This window comes from Fukomys damarensis, unplaced genomic scaffold (assembly GCF_012274545.1).
Source record: "Fukomys damarensis isolate Sample0158 unplaced genomic scaffold, DMR_v1.0_HiC HiC_scaffold_10, whole genome shotgun sequence".
In the NCBI taxonomy this organism is placed as follows: Eukaryota; Metazoa; Chordata; class Mammalia; order Rodentia; family Bathyergidae; genus Fukomys; species Fukomys damarensis.
In genome coordinates, this window is record NW_022900922.1 from 38,381,227 (window position 1) to 38,393,387 (window position 12,161).

Consider the following 12,161-nt stretch of genomic DNA (forward strand, 5'->3'; position numbering starts at 1 on the left):
AAGGAGATTGGTCTTTGATTCAAAGAGAAAGGACTTAAATCCTTGAAATGCAATTAGGAGTGCTTCTGGAAAATTTAAAATGATGAAGGAGAGATTGTTGTGCTGGAAAGGGACTTAGAAAGTAACAAGATAAAAAATTAAGTTTCATGACTGTTGCCGAACAGTAGTTAAGATTTCCCTTCAGTTCAGCTGTCCTAAATGATTTTCTGTTTCTCTTTCAAAAGCAGGAACTGAGTTCAGAAAGTTTAAATTACAGCTAGAATCCTAAGCTAAAAATAAATTAAGATGTAGAAGCACAAGCTTAAAATCTCTACACTTTGAATGGAGAGAAGATAGGAAACAGAAATTGGAAATGCTGACCCTCACCACACATGGTAGGTAGCATGCTAACTAGCTTTTACCTGCCATAATCTATAGATTTTTATCAGTAAAGCAAAATAATAAGATGGACTGTGCTGAAGTTTCATGCCTTTGGAAGCTTACATCATTTTTAAATTGGACTGAACTCTCCCCAGATTTGATGAGTTTCAAAAACATCGAAGGAACCTGCACAGAATCAGTTTGACAACATTTAACACTAGACTAATAATTAATGTTATAAAAATTAAAACAGAAAAATCTTGATATCAACCCAAAAGAGTACATTATATACAAAGTGACCAAGATTTTTAAATGTTTCTTCATTTTACGTAAGAAATACTGTACCTGACAGAACCCTCCCTTGCTCCCCAGATCCAGTTAAATCCCTCCTCTGACTGGTTGCTCAGTGATACACTGGATCTCCAGCAAATACTTTCAGCTCTAAGTGGTGTCTAGAAGCCTCAGGACTGTCTGAATTTAGCCTTTCCCTACTTTGGATTCACTCCGGGACAGAGGTGGTGAAGCTATGGCCCATGTGCCTCGGCCAGCTATTCGCTATCATTGAAAGCACTGAAAGGTTCTCCATCACTGCTCTAGGAGGTGACTGGGTGCTCTTTAGAGAAAAGTGGGAAGAGTTTCAGTACACATTTTGGGTGGTGTAGCAAGGCTCCTCATGAAATCCACACTGTGCCTGATCCAAGCACAAGGACCTGAGTTCGACTCTCCAGTACCAAAAAGAAAAAGAAAAGCATAAGAAACTGCAAAAACTCCACAAATGCATGGAAATTGAATAACACTCTCCTGAGCAACCAATGGTCATAAAGGATACTAAAGGAGAAATTAGACAGGTTCTAAAAATAAATGATAATGCCAATACAGTATACAGGAATCTATAGTACACAATGAAGGCAGTTTTACAAGGGAACTTCAAAGCAGTAAATGCCCATACTAAGACAACAGAGTGAGCTCAGATAAACAATTTAATGCTAAACCTCCAGCTCTTAGAAAGAGAAGAGCAACACAAACACAAAGCTCATACAAGGGAGGAAATTATAAACATAAGAGTAGAAATCAATGTAATGGGGACTAAGATATAGATATAAAGATATAAACAATCAAGGAATTGAAGAGTTGGTTTTTCAAAAAGATAAAATAAAATCAATAAACCTTTAGCCAACCTTATCAAACAAAAGAAAGGCTCAATTCCATGCAATTAGGAATGAAAGGTGTGAAATCACAACAGATTCAGCAGAAATCCAGAGGATCATCTATACCTACTTAGAGAACGTGTATTCTAATAAAATGGAAAACTCAAAAGAAATAGACAGGTTCCTACATACGTAGGAAGTACCAAAGTTGAAGAAAAAAGAAAAAATTCCAAACACCCCAATTACAATCAGTAAAATTGAAAATATAATTACATTTTACCAACCAAAAAAGCCCAGGTCCTGATGGATTAGCTGATGAATTCTATAAGGTATTTAGAGGAGAAGATTTGCCATTGCACTTTAAACTCTTCAATAAAATTAAAAGGGAAGCAATACTCCCAAATTCATTTCTAGAAGCAAGTGTTATTTTGATTCCAAATCCAGGGAAAGACCCAACCAGAAAAGGGAACTACAGGCCAATCACCCTAATGAACATAGATGCAAAAATCCTCAATGAGATACTGGCAAACAGAATGCAGAGGGTCATCAGGAAGATAATACAACCTGACCAAGTCAAATTTATCCCAGGGCTGCAAGGATGGTTCAACATACGTAAATCAATAAATGTAATAAACTATAGTAACAGAGTCAAAGACAAAAAGAATATGAGCATCTCAATAGGTACAGAAAAACATTTGAAAAAATTCAACACCCATTCATGATAAAAACCCTGCAGAAAATTGGAAATTATTTTATCTCAATTTGATGAAGGCTATCTATGAAAAACCAAGCCAACATCATGCTAAATGGTCAAAACCAGAAAACCTTCACACTAAAATCAGGAAGAAGGCAAGGAGGTCCACTGTCACCACTCGTGTTCAATATAGTTCTAGAAACATTAGCCATAGCAATTAGAAAAGACAAAAAAAAGTCAATAAAGATAGGAAAGGAGGCAGTTAAACTGTCATTATTTTTTGACTACATGAAACTCTACATGGAAGACCCAAAAAAACTCTGCTAAAAACCTGCTAGACTTAATTGACATATTCAGTAGAGTAGCTGAATAGAAGGTCAACACACAAAAATCAATAGCATTCTTGTACACAAATAATACCCTCACTGAGAGAGATACTAGGGAAACAATTCCATTCACAGTAGCATCCAAAAAGTGAAATATGTAGGAATCAATCAAACAAAGGGATCTAAATATCTCCATATTGAAAACTATGGTACTCTGAAAAAAGAGATTGAAGAGGATATAATAAAATGGAAAGACATGCCTTGTTCCTGGGTAGGAAGAATCAATATAGTAAAAATGGCCATACTTCCAAAAACTGCTATATAGATCAATGCAATCCCAATTGAAGTCCCAACAGTATATTTCACAAAACTAAGAAAACAATTCAAAAATTCATTTGGAACCAGTAGAGACCTAGAATAGCACAAGCAATTCTTGGTAACAGAGACATGATGGGGTATCACAATCCCCAACTTGAAACAATACTACAAAACTAATGTGACAACAACAGCATGGTACTGTCAAATAAACAGACCTGAGGATCAGTGGAATAGATTAAAAGATGCAGAATCAGTTCCACACACCCTCAGCCACCTCATCTTTGACAAAAGAGACAACCATCTGCAGTGGAGGAAAGATAGTGTCTTTAATAAATGGTGTTGGAAAAACTGGATTTCAACTTACCAAAGATTAAAATTAGGCCAGTATCTTTCACCGTGCTATAAACTTAAATTGAAGTGATTTAAAGATCTAAATATTAAAATAGAATCACTAAACTTTATGGAAGATAAGTTAGGTAGAACTGTTGAAGGCATTGGCAAAGGAAAAGACTTTATGAAGAAATCCTCAGTAGCGCAAGAACTAGCACAAAGAATCAACACCCGAGATCTCACATTTTTAAAAAGCTTCTTCACTGCAAGAGAAACCATCAAAAGAGTTAAGAAACACCCTACAATATGGGAAAAAAATTTGATCAGCTGTTCCTCAGACAAAGGACTACTATTTAGAATATATAAAGAACTCAAAAAAATCAGACACCCCAAATATAAAGACCTAATTAAAAAATGGACATCTGAAATGAACAGACATTTCTCACATCCAGGTGGACGTGTGGGAGAGCAAATGTAATCTCGGGGTTAGCCTCACCTCTCTGTCCCTTCTGGGTTGGCTCTTCACTTGGCATTTTGAGCAAGGGGTAAGCTGGGAGGAAGACTATGTCTGTCACATTCTAGAATAGTGTGCCACTCATCCTGTGCTAAGTTGACCAGAGCCTTTTAGATTTATCACTATTTTCATAACATTTGATCACTGGAACACAGATAAGCACCTGCTGTGGGATGGAACCTCTCTGTACCTGGGGTGAACATGTGGGAATGGGTGGGGTGGGACGAAGTGCACCCTCCAGGACCAGCTCTAGCTCCTTGCTCAGTGCTGGCTCCAGCTCCCTGATGAGATGGACCAGGCTGCCTGGTATCAAGTGTTCCTGGATTTCCTTCCTCCTCGATAACCAAAGTCAATCTGGGTAGAAGCAAAGCCTTGTGTCTTCCCCATCACTCAGGAGCCAGGGTGCCTGAGATCCATACTGTGTCATGACCTAAGTGTCTAGAGTCCTATGAAGCAGCTCCCCCAACTAGAGCAACTCTGTGCTTTCCGACCTCAGCTGGGGTCAACAGAAACATACAGCATGGGATTTATCTCTGCAAGAGATTAAGTTTATCTGTAGGGGCATTCTGTTCATTTACAGATTAATTTCCACTCTTGGTCAAGGTGTGTAAAAAATGTTACAGTGAAGAACAACTTGTGGGCCAGGGATTTAGCTCAGTGGCACCACCTGCCTAGCAAGCACAAGGTCCTGCGTTTGATGCCTGGTACTGGAAAAAAAAAAAATGAAGGAGAATTTGTGAAAAAGCAATAAATTTTATTAGAGAAAGTCAGAGATCTCAATTGACTACCAGCATCAAAATGAGAAAATATACCAGCTGTGAGACAGGACTGTTTGCAAAGTGGCTGTAGTGTGTCTGTGTGTTTATAAAAGAGCCCTGATGTGTTGGTCTTGATTTTTCAGTAACACTTCCATTCCCGAGTGAGGATGCAGTTTCCTGAAGGGTCATGGCCCAGCGCTCTCTCATGTGCACCATGCCAGTGACTGCTGTCTGCCTGCTGCATAGCTGACTCTCAACAAAGCCTTCTGGAGTAAAGTTTTGTTTCAGTGACTCAGACAATACTCTCCTCCTGTTTTGTGCAGTTGTAGCTTTGAGCGTGAACACCAGGTATTTTGTAAATTTGCCTAACTTAGCATCTCTCTGTTGTTTTCCTTATGGTTAAGCTGGGCTAGAAGTTTGGGAGGCATCACCACAGAGGGGAAATGACCTGCATGCTGCAGCTGTCACTGACTCAGCTCTTCTCTCCATGTTGGAATCCAAGGCCCAGTGCAATGTGGAGGTGGAGCAATTGTACAGGGACAAGGATCAGTTCAGCTCATGGGAGTGAAGACTTCATGTTGGATGGATGCTATTACGTGGCTTGTAATGGTGATCTAAAAATGATTATTTGTTGATAGTGTCTGCTAGCTGTCCACTTTTCCATAAAGTATGTAGATCTTGTCTTTTTTACACACTATTCTGAAAGGAAGCTACTAGGTGGTATTCTCAATTAAAGGAGTAAGGAATTAAGAGCCAACTCCTCTAGGGGAGAGTAACATTAAAAGTATTATTATTATTATAATTAGTAGTAGTAGTAGTAGTACCAGGGATCAAACTCAGGATCTTGTGCTTGCAAGGCACGTGGTGGCACCTCTGAGATAAATTCCTGGCCTATGTTAAAATTATTTTAAATTATGCTGTAAAAGGGTTGGCTTCCCAATTAATTAATTAAGTCCTCCGCATAAACATTTAGGTGAAAGATATTGCTTTATTTTAGATTTTCTTTTAATGACACTTGATTTATGTTGTTATTTTAACTTTTTTTGAGTTTCTATGTTTGAATTTTTGGAAAGGAGGAAGTGGATCATTTATTGAAGAATAATGCACAATCAGTTTATAAGTATACATATGTAAAAAAATTACCACTTTCCTCATATGGTTACTTTATCTTATAAATTGCCTGTGAATGTTAATCACTGGTAATGTGATAAAACAACCTCCAAAATGATTTCTGAATTAACATATTGGCAGTTTTCTTGTTGGTTTTGTCTATAATTTAGCAGGAGTTTTCAACCAGAAAAATATGTAATGGTTGGATAATTTACATTATTATGTTATTTGTAAAGTATTAACTCATGAAAGCTTATTATCCCCCTTTGATTAAGCTTAGCTTACAGAATCCTAGGGCTTTGTAAACCAGCATCTCCAGGCTCTTCCCTTGGAGTTCTGATACCAAAATTTGTCTTAGTCACTTCTCTTCCCTGGGACAAAATACACAACCCCCACAAATTGAAAGAGGGGAGGTTTATTTGGGCTCACATCTTCAGTCCACGCTTAGCTGGCTTTGAGACAGAAATAGGATGCATGGGTGTGTGCTCACATGGCAGTCAGGATGCAGCCAGAGAAGGGAGCAGCCAGGCAAAGGCCCCAGTAACCCACCTCTTCTGATGAGGTGCAACTCCCAGCAGCACACTCAACTGCTGAACACACTGGAGGAGGAATCCGCTGATGAGTCCATAGCCCCCAAGGCCCAGTCACCTTCCTTAAGTACTTTCTCAGGAAGGATGAAGCTTTTGGGGGATGTTGTAGTTATAAAACCTAACAGCAAGTCTCCACAATTCAGCATTGCTCCAAGTTCAAACCCAGTCTCTTCTGAGTCTCAAGGCAAATGTTTAGTTGTAAACTTCTGTATAAATCAAAAGATGTTATAGAATCACAAGTTGCCGTGGCACACGAAAAATATTTTATTCCAAATGATAGGAATGGGGAGAAAAAGAATAAGAACTACAGTATTATAATTTGGAAGGACAAACATTAAGTCCTATAGCTCCATAGCTGGCATCCAAGACACTTGTTTGAGTTGTGAGTTCCTGTCCCACCTGGATTATCTTGCTGGATGTAGACACATGGTTTCTCTCTTGTGCTGACTTTACCCGGTGTCTGAAGCTTGCATCAGCAGATGTTCCAGGTTTCTGGCAATTACAGCGTCCTGGGATCACAGCTGCACCTTGGGCTTCATTTGCACAATTCTGTGCACTGCTCTTTAGGGATTCCTTGCCTGGTGTCATGGATATTACTTTGAAATCTGAGTGGATGACTTCTTAATGCCACAACTTGGAATTTCTGATGTCAATAAATCCATCAACAAAAGCACAATGAAAACATCTGTAGTTAGTGGGAACAGGAGCAATTCTGTCTTAGACCATGGCTGTAGTAGCTTCTGAGTGCCTGGAAGGTGAAGTACAGTGAAATGAAGCCCAGGGAAGCAAGACTCCAGGAGTCCCTTCTTATGCAGTATTTTCAGGGACTCTTTTCACAAATAAAAGATCTCCATCTTTGCATGCTTAATCTTGCAGTGGATGAAGTAATGCTGATTTCTGAGAAGCTTTGTTATGCTTGTTAAATAACTTGATTCTTTTTATTGGTAATAATCTCTTCAGCAACTATACTGTGGCCACCGATTTACACATGGTTCCTTCTGAAAACGTATTTAGTTTTTCCTGTTCTGCTTTTTGCCCTCATTTCTCAGTATCAATCTGGCTAAAAACAATTATGATCTACATGGCATACCGTGCATGTTATGCTGCCTTTGAATTTTTTTAGTTAGTCCACTGACATTAATCTCAATCACATGTCATCTCAGGGCATAAGCTAAGTGTAGACAAACTTCCAGCTAGACTGTTACACACATCCCTGTAGTCTAAATGAAAATTGAGTTCCTTTTCCAAATGAAAGTTCTTGAGCATTTCTTTATTGTCTGCATTCCTTCACCGTTCTGTCTGAGCTCCAACCAGAGTCACCCATTACCATTATGTTCTGCTTATAGCTCTCTAAGGGTTCTTTAGCCTCCATTTCCAAAAGTTTGTAAACTCTTCTGGAAAAACAGTTCCAGGCCCTTTTGAGCCACATATTCAAGTCTATTTGTGGCAATGAACACAATTTTCCAGCACCAATTTTCTGTATTAGTGATTATTCCAGTTGCTGGGGCACAATACCAGACGCCCACCAGATAAAACAGGAGAGGGTCACTTTAACTCATGGTTTCAGAGGATTTAGTACATAGTACATAGCTAATATACTCAGGTAGGAAACTCATTGCAGAAGGGCATGGGGGAGCACAACTCGTTAGCTCATGGTAGCAGGGACACAGAGAGCAGGGAAACAGGAAGAGAGAGGAAGGGGACAAGGACAGGTGTATTAGCGAGTCATGTCTCCACTGTCTACCTAGACATACCAGAGATGTGTTCAAACCATCCCCCAAACAGGTTCAAGGCAATCAAGTTGACACAATAAAGCTTAACCTTCAGAGAAAATATCAGTTCACAGATGACAAGGTAGAAGTTGGAGGAAATCCTCAGCTTTTTAAACCCACAAGAAACCCTGTTAGAACTAATAAATATATTCAAAAGGTTTGCCAGACACAGTTTTAACATGTACAAATCAGTTGATTACATATACAGAAACCTGAAAAGAAAATATAAAGAGAAATACCCACTAAAATAACATCAGATAAAAAGAAATCAATTAGTAACAAATTTATATAATAAACTTAATGAAACAGATGACAAACGTAGAGTGAAAACTATAAAACATTGCTCAAAGAAATTGAGAAAGACAAAAATATATAGGAAGATAACATACTTTCATTCACTGACGGAATACTGTTGTAATGGCAAAATTAACCAAAGGAATCTGTAAGTTTGCTGCAACATAATCAACAACTTTATTGAAAGAAGTAGCAACATATAATTTTAAATTTCATATGGAATCCAAGGGGACTTGGGATAGTTAAAATATGCTCCAAAAGTATAAAGTACAAAGACTCACAAATCCTGATTTCACAAATTCCTACAATGCTAAGGAATTTAAATGTTATGTATTGGCAGTAGAATTTTTACAGAGCCCAGATAAAATCCTTAAATATATGCTCAAATTATTTTGGACAAGTAGGTCAAAGTTTTGCAAACAGGAAAAGTTAAACTTCTTCAAAAAAATTCTATTGTGAAACTGGAGAAAATGAAATTGAAATTTCCCCCATACTGAATGTAAAATTTGACTAAAAACAATTCCAAGACACAAAGTTGGTGAAACACTACACATCTTTTGGAAGAAAAAGGAAAAATATTTTATGACATTGCACTTAACTATGCTTTCTTAGATGCAACAGATGGAGCAGCCAAGAAGAAATAGATAGGTAAGCTGTACTTCACCTAACTTCTCTGATCTTTACAGAAGCACTGCAATCCGTGTTTCTTGAATTGGATATCAGAGCTCTAGAGATGAGATACTTGTGCCCTGATTATGGTCATACACTTACACAAGTATTATGTTGCACACATAAATGCGCACACACATACATGAAGTTAGGGAGAGCTCCAAGTACACAAGTGACCTCTTTGTTATGGATGTGTGATTCATATTTTCACAAGCAATGAACTGGTATTTTAAAATTTGTGCTATTGATGGTGTCATTCCCACTGCCCAGTTTTTCTGAGTATAAAAGTAGTCGGTGAACAGTACACAATGGGGTGCTGACATCATCAAACAGCCACTCACAATCTTGATGTCAGAGGGAAGTCCAGTGTCTCACAGAACTTGGAAGATTTGAATAAAAATAGTGACTGAAAAAATGCCTCTCTGCAGTAGCCCCAGCAGCACAGGGTGAACGCTGAGCGTTCAGGGAGATAGGGATACAGGGAGACACAAGCTGCAGCAGTAGAGGAGATGGAGCTGGGCCTGCACGGGTGGACAACCCCAAGCTCTGCCCTCAGGTCGGCTCCTCTGGACACCACTAGGGGCCCTGCTCTCTCCCCTCCTCCACTCAGTCTACTCACCCAACACAGCTGACAGAAGCACTCCTGCTTTTGTGCCTATGAACAGTGTCACCTGAGCAATAGGGTCAGCTGTGCCCCTTCCCCTCCATGCCTTCCTTCCCAGCAGGAAGTGGAGAGGTGCTGAGAAGGCAGAGCTGGGTGGAGATGAGAGAGGTGTTATGTCAGCAGCTCTGCACAGCAGCCTGGGTGGGTGGGGAATCAGCGCCTTCTCCACCCTGGATTTTATTCACTGTCTCTTGGTGTAATGAGAGAGAAAGGGACAGTATGAAGATGGCACTGGGGACTAAGGACAGATGAGTATTTCCAGTTGTGACACAGCTGGACAGACAGCTCAGCTGTATCTCAGCAATAAATGCAAAATCTGAGCTCTCAGAGTGAAGACAGTGCTAGCTGGTAAACTTCTACAGAAAGGTGTAGCAGACATCAGTGCCCAGTATTAGCAGGTTCTGGTTCGTTGAGACCCAGTCCTGGCACCCTTTGTTCTCTCCAAGCAAGATAAGCAGTGCCACCCCCTTTTCCAGCTCCGTTTGTGTATCGGCTATGGCCAGATGCTTCCAGATGCTTCACCCTGTATCACTAGGGGTCTCCAGTGCCTACTCTGCTCACCTTCTGCTCACATTTGTGATCAGTACATGTTGGGTGTATGTGGCACCCTTGTCTTTGTTTCCCGGAGCAGCACAGATCAGCCCCAGACTCAGTTTTCTCTTGTGTCCATCTTTATTCTTATTAGCGAGCACTGTATTGTCTCATAGGAGACTCAGACCCCCAGCCAGGGCTCTCAGTAATGTTCTCAATAGAAAGGAGCAGAGGAGACACGCAGATGTAAGGGATCAAGTCAGGCAGGTGCATGAGCTGAAGATGCACAAAGCAAGCTCCAGGTCTGGGGACAGACAGGGCTGTTTCCCAGAAGTCCCTCTGCTGTGTACTGGACCCTACACCTGAAGCTCAGCCCCTTCTACCACTACGGATCATTTATGCTTAATGTGCCTGCACTTTAAAATTGCTCTGAAAGTGACTACTGTGAATTATCTACTATTTTTCTCTCATTGGTCCCTGTCTTCATGGTGAATGGAGAGGATGAGACAGGAACATAACACATTTTAAGAAACCTGAGCCCTCAGTTAACTGTTAATCATTACAGTGCCTTCTACTCATTACCACACACCCAGTGAAATTAGTGTCAGTGGGTTCCTGGGCTCAGCACGTCATCGGCAGCAGGGAGAGGGCAGAGCTGTGCCCAGGGATGCAGATGGAGCCGAAGGAGACCTTTTCCCCTGGGAGCCTGACACTCGCAAAGCTGAGGTTTTGACAGCAGTGGGAGCTGGGCAGGAGCCCTGGGCCTCAGCAAGGATAAATAGGGCCTAGGGGTGCTGCTTTGCGGGGCTCACACCCCGAGCTGGCGGCTGCACAGGCTGCACAGGTGAGTGCCCCTTACTCTGAGGACTGTGGCTGCCAAGGAAGGGAGCTGGGAGGCAGGTGGGTCAGGGCAGGTGGGGCGACAAAGGAGTCTGAGTGACCCTGTCTCATGTGGAAAAGCAGCTGTCATGAGACAGCCATCGTCTGCCATTGACACCCAGGAAGCTATGTCTCTGGGACATGAGGGAGCCCTGGTGTGGAAGCTCCGTGCTTGATGCACTGTGGGAGACTGCTTCTGTATAGGAGAGGGCAGAAGGGGAGGCCTGCCTGCAACTTCAGCCTGAGAGCCAGGTGGGATTTATTCTCTGCCACCTCCTGGCCCTGTTTGTACCCTTTTCCCTTCACAACAGTTGGGATTGCTGTTTAAAACCATTGCATTATTTGTGTTGTCCTTGGGCTTTCAGGATGGAGACTCTTGCCCTCTGTATCACTTCCCTCCCCTGTACTTAAAATGTAGCCCAAAGTATTTTTCGGAGAACAGAGAGAGACATTCACAGTCATGCCAACACCTGGTAACCCTCACGCTTACTTTTTGAACATGATCCTGCAGTGCTTTCTGGGAAGTTACACAAGTGCTACATACAGTGCTCACTGCATCTCCCAATACAGGCACAGCAGGCAACACCATGGCTAGCTCATGAGTAAGAGAAATTGAGGGCTTAGAGAAGCCAAGAAATATGCTCATGTTCTGTCAGTAAGGAGACGGAGACCACTCAGGCAGCTCTGTGACCCCTGGCAGCATTAGGACCAGAGACTCATATAATAATTTAGTAGTAAACTACTTTCAGCGTTTAATAGCAGGCTCTGTGCTCACTCAGGCATCAGACAGAAAGAAGCATCTCTCAGGTGTTCTCACTGCCTGGGGAGGAAGGAAGCAGATGCAGAGGCCCTGTAGCCTGGTGAGCTCAGAGAAGGTGTACAAGATAAGACTCTATGGTGACTTGTGAGTGGAGGACAGCAGGGAGCTAGGAAGGGTGAGGCTGCAAGGGACACCATCCTGGATACTCTGAGTATATTCTTGAGACAAGGTAAGTGCATGTGTTACATTTGCTCGGGAGAGGGGCTGAAAGTTCCTCAGAGATATCTGGAAAGGAGGACTCCTAAATTTTGGAGGACAAATGGAAGTGACATTGACGTATGAAGATGTATCTGTATCTATGTCCATATTCGTATCTGCACCTGTGTATTACAAGAAAATAAGTGAAGCAGAGTTCTCATTTAAAAGCTCCTTTTAAAATAATGC